We start from the raw sequence: 24,784 nt of genomic DNA on the forward strand, positions 1-24,784 counted from the left end.
TCCGACTCCGATTCCACAGCCCTCTAGTCTCTACTACCAGTTTACACACAATCAATTAATGCTCACACACATTAATGCTTAAATTGTATTGCGAAATTCTCATTTCCACACCTGGTTCACTGAAAATGCTTGCAGCGGTCAAGGTCAGCGATCAAACTGAGATTCCTGTTTTGCGATGATGACATTTGTGTGATAACATCGGCTGCTTAGTTCAGGACTCATTCAATATTCACGACAGCTCATTCAATCTCCGTCCATATTCCATTGGCAAGCTGAACGGAAACAGGTACGAGACATTCCATTCTTAAAAGTTCATTTTTTTTCACTTTTTCATATTATAAGTGCGTCTGTATAGTGTAAGAGGTGCTTGTCTAAGTGTTCATACGTAGGCTGATGTTGTTATTCTGGTATTGTAACCTTCATTTCTGGTTGGAGCCTCCTGCAGTGTTTTGAACTGAATGTGATATCTCGTGCAGCTCATTATACTTAATTCTGAAACATTTCGTCGAAGCTGGTGTTTTGAACCGAATGCAATGGCTCGAGCAACTCATTATTACTTTATTCCGAATACATATTCGCAACTCCAGAGCTCGAATACGCTACCTTGTGGTGATTAACAATACTAAAGAAAAAGGTAAAACATTCCATTCCACGTGTTTTCTTTGGGGCTTTTACAGGCTTCAGACAGTTTCTGGTGTAATGTAATTTCGGAAGAACAGAAAAGAAAGCTTCCCACAAATACGATGAGAAATCACTGCCATTCACTAAGCGTCAAAGCAAATTATAAGTTACGGCATTTGTTTGTTTTACCTTTTTCATCCGCCATTAGACATGGCTGTAGCGCCCCCTATAGTTTCTTGTAGTTGCGAATCGTCGAAGCTGGTGTTTTGAACTGAATGTGATGCCTCGAGCTTATTACGTTACTCCGAATACATTTCGTCGAAGCTGATCTTGTGCGTATTCTGATTAGCGTTTTGAATGTTTGATTGGTAGATTTTTTGCTTTTGTTCTGTTTTTCCCTCGCTTTCAGGGGTGTGCACAGAAATGTTGGGACCCGTCACAAAGGAGTTTTACGACCCCCCTTCCATATTGTTTACCCCTACTTCCCTACAGATATTCCTCCCCTAATTTTAAAAATCTCGGTCCCCCTTCGGACTCGGACCGGGCCAACAGGTGTCGCCCCCACTCCAGCGCACGCGCCTGCCCGCTTTAGTTGCACATGCAATCTGTGTCTATGAATTTTAGAGAATATTAATGGGTGTGAATGAGGTTTTTGAATTTTATAGATCGTTTTCACATACATATTTATTTTCCAACAATTCATTATTAAATAATCAGTAATCCAACTTTATAAAGCACAAAAATTGCAAGTTATTGTAGACACGTGTTTTGGTGTTACAAGGAACACGTGTCTGCAATAACTTGAAATTTTTGTGCTTTATAACGTTGGATTACTGACTATTTGAATTTTCAGCACAAAGGTATTTATTCGTTAATTCATTATTACTTGATTCGCATATTTTTCGTCGAAGCTGATCTTGTCCTTGTGCGTATTCTGATTAGCTTTATGAATGCTTGATTAGTAGATTGTTTGCATACACTATTAATTTCCCCAGCTTAGTTACATATTTTAATGTATGTGATCGAAGTCTTTGAATTTTATACAATATTTACATAAGTGTGGATGAGATTTTTGGACTTCACAGGTTGCTTTTAGATTAATGTTTATTTTTGAATTAATTACTTTATTCCGAATATTTTCGTCGAAGCTGATCTTATACTTGTGCTTATTCTGATTAGCTTTTTGAAAGCGCAATTTGTAGATTTTTTACAAATGGACTCCGACCTCCGCTTAGTTACGTAATTTAATATTCAGTAGGTATCTTTGAATTTTAGAGGATATTTCCATGTTTGGAATGAGGTTTTTGGACTGAATAGAATGCTTTCAGATTAATGTTTATTTTCGAACGACTCATAATTACTTTATTCCGAATATTTTCTTTGAAGCTGATCTTATACTTGTGTGCGTATTCTGATTAGCTTTTTGAAAAGGTAATTGATAGATTTTTGGCATGTGTATTCAAATCCCCACTTCCTCCACTAGTCACATACCTTAATATATTCGATAGGTATCCTTTAATTTGAAAGCATATTTCCTTATTGAAATAAGGTATTTGAACTTTATAGATTGTTTTTAGATTGATATTTATTCTTGAACAACTCATTATTGTACTCCGAATATTTTGATTCGAAGTTGATCTGATATTTGTGTGTATCTGCTTTTTTGATGTACAATTTGAACCTAGATTTTACATTTTGACCTTGCACCCCTCCCCCGCTTAGTTAAATATGTTAATATATATATCTTCCTAAAAGAGGTTTTGTTCACTATTTGTATTGCGTTCGTTCAGTATTTGTGAGTTTCAAAGTATTTTCATATTTTCAATTATCGGTTCTTATTTACATATTATAGAACCCAATTCCTTATTTTCAGAAAATATTTTGGGATTTCGACAGGTGTCTTCGAACTTTAGAAAATATTTCCAAGTGTGACTGAGGTTTTTGGACATCATAAATCGCTTTTAGCTGTAGATCCCTGGATAAAAGATATTTTGAGTTAGACGTACTTTTGAGTTTTAGAAATATTTTAAGCAGTCACACTGTGTTTTTACTTTCTTCTATATCTAATACATAGAAGAAAGTATTGGATTCGTGCAAATTTTCGAATTTCGAATTTTGACGGATTCGAACGTTTTGAGGTGTGCTGAGTCCATTTCGACTATTTTTGGAAAATGTCTGTCTGTCTGTGTGTGTGTATGTATGTATGTGTGTGTGTGTGTGTCACGTCTGTGTGTGACCAGTTTTTTGTGGCCGCTCTACAGCAAAAACTACCGCATGAAATCGAACGAAATTTGGTACGCATATGTGCCCCTATGTGAACTTGTGCCCATTGGTTTTTGGCGCGAATTCCTCCAAGGGGGGTGGAGCAATGGGACGTTTTTTGAGTTACGCGTGCTTGCTATTCCTCAGGAACTAACTGGTGGAATCAGACAAAATTTGGTCCATATGTTGCCATTAACAGGAACAGGTGCTGATTCAATTTTGGTGTCAATAACTCAAACGGGGGTTGAGCTATAGAACGTTTTTTGTCGTCAATTGTGACTGCTGTATCTCAAGAAATAATGAACAGAATGAAAGAAAAATTTATCGGCAAGTAGTCCTTAGTGGGTATAAGAGCTGATTTTATTTTGGTGTCAACAGCTAAAAAGGGGGTAGCGCAATCGCCCGTTCTTTTTTCCATTGTGAGTGCCCTATCTCAAGAAGTAATGCTACGTTCTGGTTGAAATTTGGAATATTTGTGAATCCATATGTAAACAGGCTTTGGTTCAATTTTGACGCCAATCGCTCCAAGAGGTGTTGATTTTTTTTTTTTTTTTTTTTGAATAAAAATAGCTTTATTAATGCAACAATAAGAAAGATAAATCGTAATAGATTGTCGTCTGCGTATTTCTCGTGATTTTAATTGAATGGAAATGATCGGAAATATTATCTCAATGATTTAAAATTTTTAACTGTTGCCATCTTATATGTTTGTTAACAAATAAAATATTTGTAATTAATTCAAGCAAGGCTTTTAAAATAACTTTCAATTTTCGCTCTTTGCTTTGCTTTTGCAATAATTCAGACATTGGGATGGTAGTCAAGTTTTTGCATGTGTAATTTTGTTTTTGTTGGGAATATTGCTTCCTCGTCAAGCATGGGGAGGGATCAGAAAAAAAAAGAAAAATATAGAAGAAAGTTTCATGATGGCCACAACATACTAGTTGAGTAATAGAGGATACTCAGATATCTGAAGATTTTCATTTTGAAAGAGTAGATCGACACTAAAATGACGATAAACACCTTTATGTAAAACTACACTTATTACAAAAACATACTTTCAAGCACTTAATACTGCATCACTTTTAAGTGATGCTGTCTTGAGTGCTTTAAACGTTAAGACGATTCATTGTCACATAATTGGAATTGAGATCATGCATTTATGCCAGCTACATTAATATTTATTTACTATTTTTAGAGATTTCAACAAACTTATTGAAACGAAATCTGTTATGTTCTTCTCCTGACTTTGTAATTTGTGTTTAATGCTAAAATGACGATAAACACCGTAATGTAAAACTACACTTGTGACGAAAACACTAGTTGTTGCCATGGTGATGATTTTACTCTCCATGGTGATGATTTTACTCTCCTCTTTTTCGAACTCACGAGCTCCAAAAAAATTCACCAGGTAGTGTAACCATTTAGGTAGTTAAAGACACTTAATCAGAGATTAGCAGTCCCCGCACGGCGATGCCCGTGCTAAGAATTTAAAGAAAGTCCGTTGAATAAAAAAATCCACGCCTCCCGCCCTCCTGATGTAAAATAATCATTTTTCAAAAAATCCTTTTAAAGTTTCTTTGGAATTTAAAACCATTCGCAAAAACATTTCAAAAGATTTACAGTAGCTTTAATTTCAAAATAATCGTCCACCTGTATAGTTCATCAGTAAACGTGCCAAGCAACCACGCTACCGTAACCCTGCCCTCTAGAGAATGAAGTGTTTTTTTTCTATCTACAATTCGAAATGTTTCAACAAATAAATAAAAAAGACATCAAATCGTTTCTTTCAAACGTAAAATAATCCCGCAACTTTATTTTTTGTCGCAAAACTTGCCAAGCGACCACGCTACCGTAACCCAGCTCTTAGCGGGCGAAGCGAACTCCGATTTATTAGCCATCCCATCCTTCTTACGAAAATAAAAAATTCTCGTGGGATACTTGAAAATCATCATCAGAAAAAAAAGAAGAAAAAGTTGTATACTTCATTCGGTTAAAAACAAATCAAAAGTTTCTTTAGAATCCCTAACAATTCGCCAAAACATTGAATTACATTTACAGTTGCTTCAAAACTTAAAATAATCCTTCAATTATGGTTATCGCCTAACTCGCCAAGAGACCACGCTACCAGAACCCAGCCCTCTTGCGAGTGAAACGGATGTTTTTTTTTTTTTTTTTTTGCAATTGAAAATATTTCGCCAAATAACCAAAAAAGGCGTCAAATTACATTTAAAGTAGCTTTCAAAAGTAAAAAATTCTCCAAATATTTTGTTTATTGCCAAACTCGCCGAATAATCCCGCTGCTGTAACACAGCCGATTAGCGAGTGATGCGAACTCCGATCGATTAGCAATCTGAGCAAAGAAAAAAGTTCCTTAATTAAAAAAAATCCTCCCTCCCTCTTCTGATGTAAAATAATCAATTTCTTTAACTAAAATGCGTAAACACCCTTAAAATACCTAAGAACAATTATTTGCAAATTAAATATTTTGCCAAATAAACAAAAAATATATCAAAATTGCATTAACAGTAGTCATCAGAAAGAGTCTAAAAGCATAAAAAACATCCTTTCAAATAAGAGAAATATTCATTAATATCGCCATTAAAACAAAACATATCATTCACCCTTAAAAATAACGTTAACAAAACCAGTAAGAGTCAGATTTTTTTTAAAGACCTGCTACAGACAAAGCCCCAATGCGTTAAAAACTAATTGCAAGATATTTTACTTCTTAATACTCAAGCAAGAAATGGCAGCAAATAATATTGTTCTGCTTTTCTTCAAGCTGCATCTCGCGCAAAAAATGGAGGAAGAAATTTCTTCTTGAAATAAGTTAATTTTTACTTCAAACGCTTATAACTTTTTTTTTTGTAGCCATTTTTCGATGTCCGCAACTCCAGTCCTTGCGGATATTTTTGAAATTATAATTTTTTATGGGCTTTTCAGCGGTGCAAACACCGAAACAATCGCACCATTTCTTGGCATAGACGTATATTCAAGTGGACATAAAATTGAGTTTTTAATTAATATCTCAGTTAGTTAGCATCCTACGTGGATGAGGCTGAAATATTCGTAACCCTTGTAAAATTTCGAATTTTTTAATAACTGGTTCGACCCTGAACTCGAGCACATTCTTGCGAATTTTGCATATGAGTGCAGAACATTCCCCATCCCGTTTCACCCCCTTAAAATAGAAATTTCGAAAAATCCTTTCTTAGCACGCGCTTACGTCATGAAATGAACCTAAGTTCCAAATTTCAGCTTTCTAGCCTCAGTAGGTTTGGCTGTGCGTTGATTGTCAGTCAGGACAAGCTACTTTATATATACAGATTGCCATTGTGTTTGTATACCTTAGATAAATTAGTCGTTCTTAGTGCGTGATTCGACTCGCTCGTGGAAGAGCCAAATGTCTCATTTGGGCAGACCACTTATATACTGTTTTCCAAAATCTGGTAAGTTCAGATTTGCTTTACTATTTTGTCCGTTATGAATTAAGCCAATTGTTGACTTAAATATTTCATAGTTTTCAAGCGCTCAACATTTAACAAAAACTTGAATATTGGGGTACAACAATGGGCCACCTATTTTCACGGTTTTTAGTGGCTTGAAGTTTCATTTTCTTCTCTGTAAGGATGCTTTCGTCATATTTTGTGTTATATATTGTAAATAATGGCAAGAAAAGACGGAGGAAAACTTGGGGTTTCGCCCTATCGCCCCGTATGCATATAAACAACCTTTACTCTGCTGGAAACCATGTAAAAATTTGGAGACTGCTGATTGGCTACCGCGTGAAAACATCTTCTGTCTTCTGTACAGCTTGTTTTGCACGCTCTAATTATTGCTTCATTTCGAAACAAAACATGTCTTCTAGACATTATGAAAAGAGAGATCAAGAATTTTAAACACTCAAACGTGAATTTATAACTTCCGAGGAACGAAATTTGTTCATTACGTTGGATGGGGGAAAAAAACATGGCTGACGCATTTGCGGCGAATGGCCAATCCCAATACTATTATAAGGTCTCTAACTGAGTAAAGGTTGTTTATATGCCGCCCGCATTCACAGGATTTTTTTGCAAAAGGTGATGACTGAAATCCGAACCAAATATAAATTGAGATAGTTTTTCAAAATTATTAATTTTGATGATATTTGGAATGTGACGTGTGACTTCACATTTCAGTTTTCAAAACTTTTGTTGATCTCCTTTAAAATTTGTCAGACCTACGTATTTTCTGAGACCTAAGTATATAGGTAACTAGCCTTTAATTGGTGAGATTTTTCCAGTTTTTCATATGTTTCTCTGTCAAAACCTAAGCAAATAATAAAGAACGTTACCTACATTTACCAAGTTGAACTTTATTAATCACTCGAGACGACAAGTTATGATTAAACCTTAAAAAATTGAAAAAGAAAGGTAAATGAGATGGACTAAAAAAATTCTTTATACTGTTTCAAGCAGAGGGCAACCTGTAGTCTCCAACAAAGATAGGCCAGATCACGTTTTGAATGTGTGTTCTAGGTCAAATTGAGGTGGCGCATAGATGTACCCCGTAGGGGTACAACCAGGTACAACTATGGGCCACGAGGAAAAATTCCCCTTCCTCTTAACTTAGATCTTTTTCAAACATTTCATTTGAAAGACGAGATGTATCTAACATTGCTAAATTCCTCAAATATAAATCAAAGATGTACACGGAATTTTCATTGAAAATACCCAAAAATGGCCCATAGTTGGACCATTTTACGGTACACTAGTTATGAAAACATTTGTCTCAAGCCCTTAAGAATGCATCACTTTTAATTGATGCAGTCTTGAGTGCTTGAAACATTAAGAACAATTCAGTGTCACATAATTGGAATTGGGTTCATATCCACTACATCAACATTTAGTTAATTATTTTTGAGATTTCAACAAACTTATGCAAACGAAATTTGTTCTACTCTTCTCCTGGCTTTGTAATTAGTGCTTAATACAAAGTGACACTAAGCAGCTTCATGTAAAACAGCACTTTTTACAAAAATATTGTTTTTTAGTGATGCACTGTAAGTGCCTGAAAAATTGAGTACTGTTCAATGTCACATAGTTGGAACTGGGGCTTAGGCCTAATACATCAACATTCATTAGATAGATATAGATGTATCAAAAGAATAAGTCAAACGAAATTACTTTTCATTTTAACCTGACTTTGTATTAGTGTGGCGTGACACGAAAGAGAAACCAAAAAACTTTATGTCAAATAACACATTGTGAAAAAAAAAAAAAAAAAAAACCTGTTTAAGTGATACACTCCGAAGTGCTTCAAACATGAAGTACAATTCAGTATCATAGTTCAGACTAACTACATTAACATAAATTTAATAGTTTTTGATATTTCAACGAACTTATTTATTCGAATCTGGTTTTGATCTTTTCCTTACTTTGCAGTTAGGGGCATTCAATAATTACTTAAAGATGATTTTGGCAATTTTTGAACCCGCCCCCCCCTCCCGCCATGTAAGGATACGTACGATTTTTCAAAGACTCCTCCCTATTCCTAAGTAAGATTCCATTTCTTTTTTCAAAATTATAAAATGTTGTTAGAAAAGGATCAGTTAGACTAAAATTCCCAGTTTAACGTAAATCAAAGATTTTTATTTGTAAAATATATTATATGGTGCGATACTAATTAAAAATAAAACATTCCATGAATAGTGCGATTCTTTAATTATATTTTACGCTATTTTTTCTTTGTAAAACAAGTAAAAAACGAGCTGATGTGTGCATCACATGACTTCCTTTTACTCCAATTTAAAGATAATAGTGCCTCGGAGTGAGCAAAAAAAAAAAAAAAAAAAAAAACACTTTAAATACTTTTATTCCCAGTTTGTTGCGAGCCGAAGCAAAGAAAACGTTTTATACAGACAAATTTCCCCAATATTGGCAGTTTTAATGTGATTCAATGGTTAACCCTCTAAATACGGCCAAATTGAAACCAAATTAAAAAAAAAAAAGCCAAATTCGTCGCTAAGTTGGTGACAAAAAGCTTGGTCATATATTGCCAAGTGTTGGTCAAATTATAGCACCGCTTGAGTTTACATTGAAATTAACAATGATGTTACCCCCAAAAAGGTGTAAAAGACCCCCTTTGGAACGTCCGATTGCAACCAAAAGAGAAGTGCACAACTAGACCCCACTTGGAGTCCATGTACCAAATTTCAACTTTCTAGGACATAATATTCTTGAGTTATGCGAGATACATACACACATACGCACATACGCACATACAGACGTCACGAGAAAACTCGTTGTAATTTACTCGGGGATCGTCAAAATGCATTCTTCAGGTGTCTATACGTTCTTAGGCATGTATCCACGTGTGGTCGGGTTGAAAAAAAGAATCAATATTCATTTGGGGGCGAACAAAATGGAAATTAAGGCCGACTTTTGAGAGAAATTTTTTTCGCGAATACAATACAGTAGGCGTCACTTAATGTGATCACGATTTATGTTATCATTTGCTTAATGGTATCAGAATCACGAATTCCCGGAGCACTTGTATGTTAACGAACATTAAAAAAGTCGAATATTGTAATCAGCATCTTCGTTTATTGTTATCACTTTTTCATAAACTTTCAATTTTTTCCCCGTTTTTGTTCCTCAATTAACAGAAATACATAGGCAAATCTTCTGACGAGACTAACTTTCTGTGTAACATTTTTTGGTTTTCAATTGCAGTTCAAAATATTTTCTAGGAATGAATGAAGCTGCTGAAAGTTCGTCCCCAGTGACCATAGACTCTCCGTAAGAAAACTTTCTTTTGCACCTAAAAAAATTTAGTCGTTGGACACGTTGCAGGTTTTGATGTAGGATCTCCATTGTTGCCATTACTTTGTAAACTATTAAAGAATTGTGTCGAGATTGAAAACAAAGCGAAGTTAAATTAAAATTTAAACAACAAGCAAAACCATGCTGGAAAAGATAGAAAAGCTGAATGTGCTTTGAAACTGGTTTACGAATGTCAGGGAAAACGGTCATATTTTACTTCACCGATTACTATGTGATTAAAAATTGCATAATTTAGCTTTAACTTTTTATAATTCAGATATTTTCATTCTGTTAATTTTATAATTTATAATTTAAAACTGCGTTCAGTTGAGTCATTGCGATTTTAATTTGAACTTGCCAAAATAAATGCACCTTAATTGGAAAAAAATCATTATTTTGTGTCTCTGGATTCTTTTCGGTTATTGTTATCAGTCGGTTATTGTTATCAAATTGTATTTGTCCCAAAGTGATCTCATTAAGTGGCGCCTACTGTATTTCTTTTTTTGTAAAAGGAAGTAAAAACTGCTCATCCGTCATCCTAATACGTTTTTACCTTCTAGAAGCGAATGAAATATGATCTCTTCCAAACCACTTGACCGTGCGATTTCTAATATAAAATATCGACTTGGAAAATATTACGTAAGAATGGGTTCCCCCCCCCCCCAATTAAGGGTATGTAGAGATTTTTGTAAACCCCTCCCCCTCGGGATCCTTACGTAATTAATGAATGGCCCCTTAGTGTTGCTTGGCTCTAAAGTGACGGTAAACACCTTTATGTAAAACAGCACTTTTTACAAAAATGCAGATTTTTAGGTGATAACTTGGAGTTCTTGAAAGATCAAGTAAAGGGTGTTTTTTTTAGAGGTATAGAACTTTAAGTTGGCAACACTGTCTTATATGTGTGCCATTTTGATAGCTGTCAATTATTTTGTGTTCAGTTTGGTTCGCCATTTCATCATGAATAGACAACAAGGCGTTGCAACATGGCGCACAGCGCGTGTCACAATTGATTTATTGAAAGAAACGTTCGGTGAACGAATAATTTCACGTAATGAACCCGTGAATTGGCCTGAAAGATCATGCGATTTAACACCGCTGGACTTCTTTTTGTGGAGCTATGTGGAATCTCTGGTCTGCACCGATAAGCCACAGACGACTGACGCTTTGGAAGAGAACATTCGCCACCTTATTACTGACATACAGCCTCTATTGCTGCAAAAAGTGAGAAAATTTGACTTTCCAATTGAACTTTCTCCGAACCAGCCGAGGTGGCCATATGCCAGAAATCATATTTAAATAAAAATGTCAAAGAATCATCTTTCGAATAAAGCAACATTCATGGCAATTAACAACATTTAACTGTGTTTTATTTGAACCTAAAGTTCTCTACTTCTAAAAAAAAACCACCCTTTACTATTCAATGTCACATAGTTGGAACTGACCGTACGACGTACCTTTAAAATATCTCATCTTTCTTTTTTTAGTTTTGGAGGTTTGAACAAAATTATTCAATCAAAGCAAGTTTTTTTCTCTCTTTCTTGTTACTAGTGTTGTTTGGAACTAAAGTGAAAGTGAACCCTGAATAGCTGAGCAAATCCTTTAACCAATGTTGCAGTTGGAAAACAAATAGGAGAATTCGCCTTGGGATTTGGGGGAACTCTCCAAAAGAAAAGGTTATTTGAAGTAACTTACAAAAAAACACATTTTTTACTTTTCAAAATTGTTATTTTTAGTGAAATATGTAAGTTGTTATGTGCGGAACACGATGGCGACTTTTAGATGGAATGGCCCAATTACCGTTTTTTACCACGAAGTTCATAAAAATCTAGTCTACGCGTTTTTTTTTTTTTTTTAAATTAAATCAATTTGTCACGACCTCCTAAAAGTGGCCTTCTAGCTTAAGTATGCATTTAAGAAAAAAGCTTTTCTACTGGCTTAAAAATCTATACCATGAATGCTTTGTGAATCCTCAGTGTGCCTTTCTTCCACCATTAAGCATTAAATCCGGTTTATGAAATTTTTTGCATAACTTCAAGACAGAGAAGGAGAGGCTTTATTTCATCTCAGAAGCGAATTCAAAAATCTAACTGAGGCAAAGGTAAAGAGGATTTTTTTCATCGTTTCGAAAATTGAAGCAGTTTTCATGATGAAAACTTCAATAAAAAAGTGCCAAAAGCAGAAAATGCGGTCTCTCTGATTGGGCATTTGAATGGGGTCGTTTCCAATGTTTTAAAGTTTTTTTTTTTTAAAGAACATGCTTAAAAACATAGGATCTAACCATTTTTTAAATAATTTGCTTAAGTTTTATATTTTAAAAGAAAACTTAAATCGGTGATCTTTCATTGTTTACATTTCTTGCCGATGTCATCACAAATGATGAAATGCCATTCTGAGTTGCCATTCACAGAGCAGAATATTTAATTCGCATCTTTACTCACGTGTATTGGCAACGATGTGATTGATAGCAAGCGTAGAGCGCAATTGCAATTCACTTCTTGGTTATCATAACGTGGAAACGCGGTATGAAGAGCGCCAAGAAGCATCATTTGTGACGTCATCTAGACCACGTCTTGTTTGAAAAATCGGACATTTTAAAAAATTAATTATAAAATAACTGTTGGGAAAATAAAAAAATTTCTGGGTCCCCCCCCCCTTTTTTTTTTTTTGCTTTTTTTGCTGAAGGAAACAACTCCATTAGTGGACCTTTCTCACTTGGAGCTGTCCACAAATGAAGTCAAGCGCTGAGGGAGAAGGCAGGTTCTTGAAATTGTGACTGTTTATGGGAAGGGGGTGGGGGGATGAAGTAAGAAGAAGTGTGACACCATCCATGCTTCTGTAAGGATATGTTTTTGAAAAATAGCTTCATTTGAACAGGAGAGGGGGGGGGGGCAGATGAAGTGTGACACTTTGTGACAAAGGGGCGAGGGAGTCAAAAATGTTGAAAAAATGTGTGACGTCATTTATGGCCTGTCCCTATGCGAAGATTGTCTCGTTCAGGACCGGTATACGATGGACCATTTTGGTTTTAAGATATACAGTCGAGTCCGCTTAATGGAATATCGGATAATAGAATATCCCGCTTAATGTAATAAAATTCCAATGTACCACACTGTTAATGTGTATTATTTTTATCCGGGATAAAGGAATATCCTGCTTATTAGAATAAATGTTCCTGGCAAATTGCCTATTCCATTAAGCGGACTCGCCTGTAAATAAAACACGTTTATTCAGTAAATTACCGCCCATTAGCCTGGGCTAAAGCAGAAAATACGTGAAATACACCGCCAGCTCAGTCATTTCCAGCCGAAGGCTGCAGTTTCGTGCTTATTAGCGCTCATCAGCCCGGCATAGGAAAGTGACTGAGCTGGAGATGGAAAACCTCTTAAGGAAGCCATGAGTGCGAATCAAACTGGTAGCTAACATAGAATTAGCCGACCAGACGAGTGACCGAAGCAATGGTTCGGTTCAACACGAAGATTGAACGCGAGGCAAGGTTAATTCAGTAAATTGTCGCCCATTAGCCAGGGCTAAAGTAGAAATACACCGCCAGCTCAGTCATTTCCAGTCGAGGACTGCAGTTTCGTGCTTATTAGCACTCATCAGCCCGGCATAGGAAAGTGACTGATCTGCAGATGGAAAATCTTTCAAGGAAGCCAAGAGTGCGAAATAAACTGGTAGCTAACATAGACATAACGTCTGGTCTGCTAATTCTATGTTAGCTACCAGTTTGTTTCGCACTCTTGGCTTCCTTAAGAGGTTTTCCATCTCCAGCTCAGTCACTTTCCTATGCCGGGCTGATGAGTACTAATAAGCACGAAACTGCAGTCCTCGGCAGGAAATGACTGAGCTGGCGGTGTATTTCACGTGAAGCACGTTTGTTCATTCAGAATCTCATAGTTTAAGTAAAAGGACAGGGAAAAAAAGTTAGAATTTGTTGTACTGTGATAATTGTTAAGAATAAATTATGAAGGATTGTATTAATAATTTTCCATCTCAACTTTCGTTAGAACATGCAAAAAATATTGCGTTAAGTGGAAAATTTATAACATGGAATGGAAAACTGTGTGGTGCCCGCCTTTGTAACATGAATATGATATGTTGCTACTGAAGCTTCATTATATATGTTTCTTAGTGCAACAGAGTGCAAAAAAAAATCTTTCATTTTTATATTTTTAAGTATACAGCACACAGGTCCATTACCAGAGTTTTGATTCGGAAAGGGGGTTTTACCAAACACGATTTTTTTTTTTTTTAGAAATCTATATGAGCAATCGATTTTGATTTCATTCATATATTCTACTGATTTCGGTTACAGTAGATTGTTTAAACGGGGTATGGAGTTCTTATAAAACAAAACGCCGTATTATTTCGTTAAGAAAAAATAATATTCGCAATAACTGAAATAAAAGTGAAAAGTACTGCAGATAAAGCTCAAAGTTTATACATTTTTTCATTCGTACTAATTTCAGTTTTCAAATAAAATTGAAGTATTAATAATACTGTCTGACCACAGATTGTATGGAAAGACAAACATCCGTTTTATAGCCGTACATGGACGAATCTATTATTTTTTACCGATGTCAGCTTTTGCAGAAGCAGCGTCTCATTTAAATGAGCGGAACACGCGCATCAAATTTTTACTTTTCCCCCTTATTCACATAGTCTTATCTGGATGTTTGAAAATTCCATGCAATCCGTGGTTGGTCAGTACATCAAAATTTTTTCCACAAGAATGAAAAAAAAAAGTAATGAAATTAAATAAATCATGATAGGCATATTTTTTTTCTTTTTTGGATGAAAAACTTTGGGGCTTGAACCCTTAAACCACTTCCTTGCATACGGATGACAACACATATACTGTATTAAGCATATGGATAAAAATAGAGACCTAATCCTAGATGAACGACTTCGCTCTCTTACGTAATAAGCCGATTGCAAATGAAACATTAATATTCCTTGAGGAATCATCAGGTAGCCTTGAGTGCCGACGACGTCACGTTTCACGTAGCAGCGCTATTTTTCGAGGGTAAGTAAAATTAATTGCTGTTTTTCTTCTTCTTTTTGTATTAGAAAGAAGAAACACATGAAGGACTGCTCATTTAACTTGAATTCCCTCCGAACTATAACGATGGGGCTTAAAAAAAGAAGAAAAAGAGAGAGAGACAAAAAAAGCTTAGTTTTCCTGAAAAATATCGCCAAAAACAAACGAAAAAGCAAAGAGATAAGCTACGGCTTTTGCCAACCAGTCCCCCTATAAATTCCAATGAAATATATAAGCTTAAAGTTGAATGAATTAAGCATCGCAAGTTCACAAGATACTAAATCTCTTAAAACTAGCTTAAACTAAAACTTATAAACTTCAGCTCTAGCTTGATTTGTATTATTATTGTTATTATTATTACTATTTTTATTGTAATTATTTTGTTATTATTATTAGTAGTAGTAGTATTAATTTTACAATAATTTCTATTTAATATTATATTAATCCTATTGTATTACTATTATTATTTATATTATTATTAATATCGTTAAAAGTTTTTTTTTTTTGAATTATTGTAATTATTTATATTATATTATTATTATTATTATTATGGTTGGTATTTTTATAATAATTATTACTTAACATCTATATTGTTCTTTTTATATTACTCTATCATTATTTACATTATTATTATTACTACTATCATTTATAGTATTATATATATTTTTTGAATTATTGTAATTATATATATTATATTATTACTATTTATACTATTATTATTATTATTATTATTATTATTTATACTATTATTATCATTATTAGTTCTTAGCTTTCAGAATTAAATCATAGTAGATCTTATAAACAAAATTCAATTTCATTCTGCTGCTTTTCAGACGCATTCCTCTTTCAAAATTAGGAAGGATGTGACTTCTTATCAGCATCCTGTTCTCTAGCGCATTATGACATCTGATTAGGAATCAATTTTATTCCACGAGAATTTGTCATTCCATAGATATTAACAGGTGAGTTGTATAATTTTATTTCATACGCTAACTCTCAAACTTGGTGCCGTAGGTAGAGGTGAGGGGTGCCGCGAAGTGTCCGTGGTATCGTGTGTATGTAAAGTGAGTGCGCCAAATAATACCCAGTAACGAAATCCTCCTATTTTTGACACAGTGTAACAAAAACTCACTAGGTCATCTTTCATTGTCATCAAAAAGCCTAATTGATGATTAAGCGTTATCAGCAAGCCATTTTTAACTATCAGGCAAAAGTGCAACAGTGTAGCAAAAGGTGTTGCAGAAGAGTGATGTCAAAACCAACTGATCTAATTTCACAGTAAATTTTGTTTCTACATGGTTCCCTGAAGTTTAGCTAGAATAAAACAAAAATGAATACGGTTCTTGAAGCCTAAATTATGTAGTGGACGAATTCAAAAAGAAAAATGTCGTTGTGTGCCGTCATTTTTTCACTAGATTTGGGAAGCTAGAAAAGTAAATTGTAATATGATAGGACCATCGTTCGCCTTATTAATGCTTGTTCTAATAATATAACACCCGAGTATTTTGAAGAAGGATATGATACTGTGCTGCATATGCTGCACATATGTGCATGAACTGTGCGTTGTGTGGGGAAAACCCCCCTTAAAATAGCGACTTATTAGCTACATAATAGAGATAGACCAGCGTGCCATGAGAAAATTCTAAATTTTCAAAGAGTGCCGCGAGTCGAAAAAGTTTGAGAACCCCTGCTCTACTTCAAAGACGCAGTAAACTCTCCTTTGAGTTTATGTTGGTAGAACGCTTTACTGTTATTTTTAAGTGAATCGAAAAAAATCAGTTTTTTGTACTGAACTTTGCGTAAAATTTTTTTTTTCCAGAGCAAACTTCCCAAATTTAGCATTTTCCTTCTTTTTAATATACAGTGGTGGTCGAAATCATGAGGACTGCTGAAAAATTACACAGAAAAAAATATTTCTAAAATAATTATTCAGTGAAAGTCTTACACAAAAAGCCTTTTTGTGCTAGAAATCATTGTGGAATGCAGAACTTTTGAAAATACGAATTACAAATGTTTTTTCCGTGATTAATAAAAAAAAAATGTCATTGTTAAAACTGGACAAAATTATAAGGACAACGAGTGTTTTTGCTCTGAAAAACCCTAGTAATCATTTTTTTTTTTCAATTATTTTTATCAGTCTTGATGTCATGGAAGTTGAAGAAGACTCTTGGAAACTTTTATAGAAGCTTTTTCAATGAGTTTTTGCTTGTTTCGATATTGAATACCATTTTTTTTCATACTTCGGGGTCCCAGAATGCCTCACTAAGTTTCCCTTAAACTTAGATAAAGCCTTTTGTCTGGCCAGTACAGTAATTGCACGAAATCAGCATTAAGCAATGATTTTGAGGTTTGAGAAACACGTAATTAGGCATTATTCAACTGGAAAAGAAAGTTTAAGCTCGTAATTAACTGTGTTTTTGGTTTAAAAAATATTGCTCAGAACATCAACATTACTCTCAGAGTTCATTCTGCTCTGTACCGAAAATATTGGTAGGGTCTGGTGGGGGAAAGTGGTCAATGGGGGTAAAGTGGTCATGCGTCAAATAAATGGTTATAGCTTGGAAATAAATGTTCGAATGAATGTGAAAATTTTATTTTAGAGTAGGACAGTTAGAAACTATTTTTTGAATACAAAATTTTACAACACTGGCACAATTTTATTTGGTAAAAAAATATTTTATGTCAATATGAAATTTTTTAAAATCTAAACATCTCTTTTAATTTCCTAGGGAAATTTTGTTAGTTAGAATTATGAACAGAGTGACTGCACAGAAAGCTTCCTACATGTCTTAAGAACTCTTACTCATTGGCAGTTATAGCTGAATCTCTTTTAGATGATTTTTTAGAACACTTTAAGTAAGATGGGGTAAAGTGGTCATAATATTAGGCTTAACGAATATTGTTCTTCTAACGTCACTTAAACTTTAAGTATGAGATAGATATAAATTTAATATTATTTTCACTTAATATGTATTTTTTTTTACAGTAAACGGGGTGGTTAAATATGAGTATGTACGTATGTATACGCATATATATTCGTGCAAGCACGTATATAGACGTATTCACATAAATGTTGCAATAAATACGTATATGGGTATCTGCAAGTATTTTTTATCTATACAGATATACATTCGACTATGCACGTATATGCTAGTATTTATGCTCGTATTTATACGAACACTTATATATTCAGGTAGACATGTACATAGACGTATTCACATAAATGCACCAATAAATACAAATATGGGTATCTACGAGTATTTTTTTCTGTACAGATATACATTCGACTATACACGTATATGCTCGCTTATGCTCGTATTTATACGAACACGTTTATACTCAGGTTGACACGTACATACGCATACGTAACTCGAGTAGACACTTACATGCAAGCATATGATATACAAATACACAGGGTGAGTTTAAACTCTTGAAAAAATTATTGAAAGGTGTTAGAGGGGAGGATAAGAAGTAAGAATCATAAGGAACATATGGTCACAAACACAATGCTAACGCACTACATGCACGCAAAGCCAGAAACTGGTGGATGCAAAACAAATTTATATGTTACACAAAGACAATTTTACACAACATTTTAGGTCTTAAGAAAGTTTTAAAGCGATTGATGAAACTTGTGGCTTGCAACTGTAATACATGTGTCACAATCACAAATCATGCACTATCTTTACTCCACCAGACCCTAGAGTTTTTGTTCGTTGCTAAACTTTTTTCCGCAGACCATTATTAAACCGCCTCCAAATGTACACTTTGAGATTTTTTCTCCAAAAAGCAAATACCAGAAGCAGCGAAAACCATCTAGTCCATCCTAATTAAACTTTTTTTCATCGAAAAACATTACATTACCCCACCTTTCACCCATAACAATGCATTTTTGACACGATCAACCCTTGGTTTCTTATGAACTTTCTTAAGAGTCTGTCGTGACAATAGCTTCTCGTAACGAAACTTTTTCTCTTTTTGTAAAAGATGTTGAATAGTTCGAACATTGTATCGTAACATGATTTAAACATCTAAAATCTCTTGATGTTAGTTTTTTGGAGAAAGCCCGTCTTATCATCATTAGTTCTACACACACAGAAACAGATAATGTCCTACCTTTTCGTCTTTGTCGACCTCATTTGCCGGAATTTTTGAGAAAGTTCAAAATGACCGATATCTTTCTGTTCAAGTTTATTGATTTGATGTGCAGTACGTCGTGAAATTTTTCAAGCAACCACTTTTCTTTTCTCAAATTTAAGTTTTATACCTAGCGGGATGAGTATAAAAATGGAATGTGGCACCCCAATCGCTTACTAAAAGCATTTATATCGCTATGTAGTGCGGTTTGCAGAACAAAAAACGGGTGATTCCTGGAATCGCCCACTTATTCACCAAATGGCGATAGAGCGCCAAAGCTAGTGATTGGTATAGACACGTTTAGTGGTGACGTCAGGGGTTGCCAGAAACTCGGGGAAGTTTCCAATCACTCCGTTACTATGCGCGTTGCTAAGGAAGAAACAACATAGGATCTTCGTACGAATAGGGTTAGAGCGATGTTTAATTAATGGTTTCTTGCCAATTAAATGCTTAAATAATTTTTTTAGTGGTTTCAAGTTACATATAAGTCACCTGTAGACATCATTTGACGAATATCGATAGTTTTTACACGTGAATCGGGTTAAAATTCGGCAAAACATAGACTTATGTGGAATACAAGTGTTTTTTCTAGAGTTATACACTCTTCTTATTGTTATTTCTTTTTCTTTGGGTGGAGGGGAACAGCTCCGCCATTTGAGAGGGTCTGGAAAGACATTGCCCCCCTCCCCCGCTTTCGGAAAATTGTTGTATTTCTATAAATTTTGCGCATTTTTTTGTCTTTCGATGCAATATGCATTTACTGTATATGATTTACCCCCCCCCCCTTTGCAGAAAAATTTGAAATGACGATATTTTTTTTTTGAATCCCGTTTAAAGTTTTCTAAGAATTTGATTATAATTATTTTCTTCGGGCGGGATTTTTTTTTCTTTTTAATGGTATAAGTAATTTTTTGTTTGGGGAAGGAGAATTTTTCACTTTTCTCGATTGTGATGCTTGTTTGCATTGAAATTATTTTTTTTCGAATGGGAGGGGGGGATGTTAGGTTACATTATAATGCGAGATTGATTGGGATATTTTAGTTTAAAAGTTTTTCTTCTGCGAGAACACACACGTAATTTAAGTTACACTCCAATTGAGCTCTATTCCGAATAGGAATAAAAACTAGCTTGAAGAAATTGATAAAATTCCCATTGAACCTAGAAAAAAACTAATATGTATATCCTTGTCCCCCCCCCCCCAAAGAGCAATTACCTAAAATTACGCGCAGCAAGAAGAAATATCCCCTCTCCCCGAAGAAAAAAAGAATTTAATTGAACTATGCATTGCAAATAGTAGAACAAACTGAAATTTTCAATGTATATTTATGTATATTGATACAAAAAATATGTATAACAAGTAGAGTAAAGTAAAAATCCCCCGCCTCGGAATGCAAAAAAAAAAAAAAAAAATGATTAAAATACTCGTGACAATTTGAAGAAAACACGCAATTCTCCCTTTCCCCCAAAGAGCCCGAAGGAATGGAGTTTCATTAAAATATGCATTATTACTGGAACAAATTCAGAAAAATTCTCCCCCCCCTCCAGGTATCGCTGACTAGGCTGACATGGTCTCTCGTCTTCTAAAGAAAAGAATGCATACAATTCAATTAAAACTACTCCCCTCTTCCTAAAAAAATAATAATAATTAAATTTCGCTCTAAACTTTGAAAGAAAAATCTCCCCCCCCCCTCCCAAGTCATGATATTTCAAATTTCCTAGAAGGGTACGTGCAAAAAGGAAAAAGTCAATGTACGAGTATGTTGCGTCGAAAAACAGCAAAAATTACGCCAAATTTATAGAAATACAGTTATTTTCCAAAAGGCATGAGAGGGGCAATACCTCTCCTGACCCTCTCAAATGTCGGACCTGTCCCCCTCTCCCCCAACGAAAAAGAAATAACAATAAGAAGAGTGTGTAACTCTAGAAAACACACTTGTATTCCACATAATTCTATGTTTTGCCGAATTTTAACCCGATTCACATGTAAAAATTATCGATACTCGTCAAATGATGTCTACAGGTGGCTTATATGTAACTTGAAACCACTAAAAAAATTATTTACACCATTTAATTGCCAAAAAACTATCAATTAAACATCGCTCTAACCCTATTCCTACGAAGATCCTATGCTAATTCTCCCTTAGCAACGCTCATAGCAACGGCATGATTGGAAACTTCCCCGTGTTTCTGGCAACCCCTGACGTCACACTAAACGTGTCTAACGTCTGAGGTGTGTGATTGGTTGAAATATCGCCAATGGCGATTTTTCGAAATTGCGCCAAGCAGGGGGTGATTCCAGACTCGCACCCAAAAATCATGCAAATTTTTGCTTTTTAGAACCTTCTACAAATTAGATATTCCTTTATATTTCTAATAAAAGTTACAAAAAAAAAGTTTCATTTACTATTAGTTACTAGTCAAAAAAATTTGCACAACTTTCCGATCGAATGCAGCGAAGATGTGGTGTTTTTTCCCTTTTATCCTTATAATTTTGACCATCACTGTATGGCAGTAGAAACAATGATCTTGAGGCCTTGATTCCGCTAAAAAATCTCTTGAAACAGGATCTTGAATTCTTGGACGCGCAGTAAGTTTCTTCACTTGCTACATCTTCTGTTCCTACATGCACGAAAATGAAGTCATAATTCGACGGATCGATATCTGTTATCGCCATTCAGACGATCAATTTTCATGCTCTTAAAGTAGGGCAATGTGGGGCAAAGTGATATAGTTAAGATGGCTTAGTTTTTTCAAAATGAACAAAGTGCAATTTCGTTTTGAAAATTACAGTACTTAAAGAAACAAAAACTTGCATTGAAACGTTATTTTTAAGTTTTGGCAGTAAATTTGTGCTTTCCAAAAAAAAAAAAAGTGGAACATTTTCATTTTTTTTTATGGAGCAAAGTAAAAAATGAAATATTTTTCATGCGAAATCTTTTTTATTCAATTATAAAAAATATTTTTGATCAAATAAATGAGTAAATAAAAGGATGAATGAATAAATGAAATGATAATGAAACAATAAACTCATAAATAAATTAATTAATATATCAGGAAAAATAAATGGGGGAATAAAATAGGGAATGAATAAATAAAAAAAAAGTGAATGAATGAATAGATAAGTGACATATTGAATGAAGAAATGTAAATGAATTAATTACAAAATTAATACGTAAGTAATTTAGTAAATGATTTAATGAGTAAACAACATGAACGATTTCACTTTGCCCTGCATGCACTTCGCTAATTGTACAAAAGATTTAAAATACAAATAAGATTAACAGTAACTAAATAAATATTGCTCCGAATATTAGTAGGTCTGAATTAATATTTAAAATGTTAACAACAAGAACTTCGTCATTTTTAGTAATAAAAATAATTTGTTATTAATCAATATTTAATAGTGACAAAAGTAAATTTTAACTTACAGAAAATATTACAATTTGATCATCAATTTTTAAAAATTGCTTATGATATCATTTGCTTAAATCTTCAGAGGTTTTTTTTTTCTGACTGGAATAGAATACATGTGTTACTACATAGTTAAAATACTGTCAAATAGGTGGCGCTAAAAGCAGAGTAAATATTTCGCCATTACACTTTGCCCCACGTTCCCCTACTTGAGACCCTGGTCATAACCTTCTTGGTCAGGTGGTAAGTACTCCTTTAAATCTTTAAGAACAGAATCACTAATTATTAGAGCTTTCATTTTTTGAATATAAAAGCGAACAGAATAACTATCACAGATAACAGTTGTACTATCGAAATTAAAGATCCCACAATAACTGGAATTATTTTCAAACTTAAAAACAAATTTCCAATTTTTTTTTCTTTTGTTAATTTATGCCAGTTACCAGTTATTGCGATTTAAATTTCAAGTTTAGGCATATGCAGAGACAAAGAGATGAAATCTCTAATCCAGTTCTAGAAAGATAAGGAAAATAGTTTTCTGGTGATAAAGAAAACAGATAAATTCGCGGTAATACACTCGGGCACTTTCTGTGTCATTGTTGTTGGGAAACATTTAACGAAGAGGTTTCTATTACCAATGCAATTTCTCTGATTTTATTATTATTTTTTAAGTTTTGATTCTTTCCCTTTGTACCTCTATTTGTGTTTTGCAATTTAAGTTGTTGTGTTTTCTATCAGATTACGCTTTGTAAACAGTGACGCAGCGAAGGAGGGGTTTTGGGGGTGAAAACACCCCCAGAGCCATTGGTTTTAACATAAATGCAAATTCTAATACAATAGTTTATGCTTATGACTGGGCTGTTTTGATCAAGAAGCACCCTTCAGAAGGTATTTTTGATCAAAACATCCCCTTCAGAAGATATTTTTTTTTTATCAGAAAAAACCCTCCAGCAGGTATTTTTCATCTAAAAACCCCCTCCAGCAAGTATTTTTGATCAAAAACCCCCTCCAGCAGGTATTTTTCATCTAAATACCTTCTCCATGAAGTATTTTTGATCAAAAACCCCTTCCAGAAGGTATTTTTAATTTAAAAAAAACCTTCAGCAAGTATTTGTCATCTAAATACCCCCTCCAACAGGTATTTTTTAATCAGAAAAACCCCTCCAGCAGGTATTTTTCATCTAAATACCCCTCCATGAGTATTTTTAATCAAAAATTCCTTCCAGAAGGTATTTTTAATTAAAAAAAAGCCCCCTCCAGCAAGTATTTTTGATCAAAAAACCCTCCCCAAAAGATATTTCTAGCTGCTCTAGTGTTTGTAAACAAACTAACTTCTAATTTAACATTGATGCACTTCAGAGGTGCCAAGCTCTCCTTTTCCACGGTGTAAGTGTTATGGCACAACCTCTCAGATGTTGCGAAGCCCCCCTCAAGGACGAGAGCCTCCTTAAAAAAGAAATCAGAGAACCTCTCAAATTATCCCCCCCCCCAAATTACAACATTCCAGTCTGCTCGACAGAAAAAAAAACAACTCGTGGCCGTCTCTATGTATTTGGGGTTTGGAGATAGCAATAATCATTTAATTTATCAATTAGTTGCAAAAGACTTTTGTCGAACGTTACATCCATAAGCTTATGTCATTTTGCATTGAAAGGGAAACTCACTTTATCCCTAAAACAGGGTTTAATTTCAGACCACGAAACCTATAGACTTACATCCCATATTTTTATGTAAATAGTCTGAGTTCTAGTCAAATATATAATAAATTTCTTAAATTTGAAAAGACTGCAGGAAACCTATCGTCTTTACATTTAATTTTCATTCATAAATAGCCTGAATTCTAGTCAAATAATCAAAAGTCACCTAAATTTTAAAAGAAGTTCCAGAGCTGAGTGAGCTCCTGTGTGCTTACTCATGTAAACTAAGCCCTACCCAGAAACAAGTAGTGACAGACGTTTAACGCGAAGACACTTAATGAAGCAATTTAGTACACGAATTTCTTTTAACATGAAAACTTTTGACCCCTTAGTTTCGAGTTAAACATTTTTCACAATGCAATTTTTTTTGAAAATTTTGCATTTTTTTACGCCGCCGCTATCAGCAACTTATAAACAAACATATAATATGAAAAAATATACAACGTTTGAACTTATTTAGTCATGTTTTTTTAACGCATAACATGTTATTTGTGTTAATACTACATTCAACTAGTTTTTAGAGATTCAAAAGTTCTTAGTGTGCGTGGGTCGTGGATTGATTTTGAAATGCAAAAAATGTTTTCCGAACTTTAATCAACGTAGTTGTGGACTGGTTTATAAAGTCTAACTTTCCAGGCCAATCATTGTCCTTGCTCTCGGAACCAATCAGATGCTAGTGGCAGAAAGCAAAATCCGACATGTTTACAGATAGGAAAAATCATTATTTTTCTCTGCTTTGTCGAATAAAGCTTTTTCTTATGCAATAAAATTACAATTATTGCCGCTTACTTTTTTTAATTTTTAATGTTTGA

General features: G+C 34.2%; 1 protein-coding gene across 1 annotated transcript in view; it reads left to right on the forward strand.

Moving 5' to 3' along the window:
- Positions 1–205: 205 nt before the first annotated feature.
- Positions 206–24,784, forward strand: part of LOC129233302 (leukocyte elastase inhibitor-like) — a gene marked incomplete at its 3' end in the record, with an annotated part of 43,758 nt that continues 19,179 nt past the window's right edge. Inside the window, exon 1 of the mRNA XM_054867352.1 lies at positions 206–286. The remainder of the gene's footprint in view (positions 287–24,784) is intronic.

This window comes from Uloborus diversus, unplaced genomic scaffold (assembly GCF_026930045.1).
Source record: "Uloborus diversus isolate 005 unplaced genomic scaffold, Udiv.v.3.1 scaffold_319, whole genome shotgun sequence".
In the NCBI taxonomy this organism is placed as follows: Eukaryota; Metazoa; Arthropoda; class Arachnida; order Araneae; family Uloboridae; genus Uloborus; species Uloborus diversus.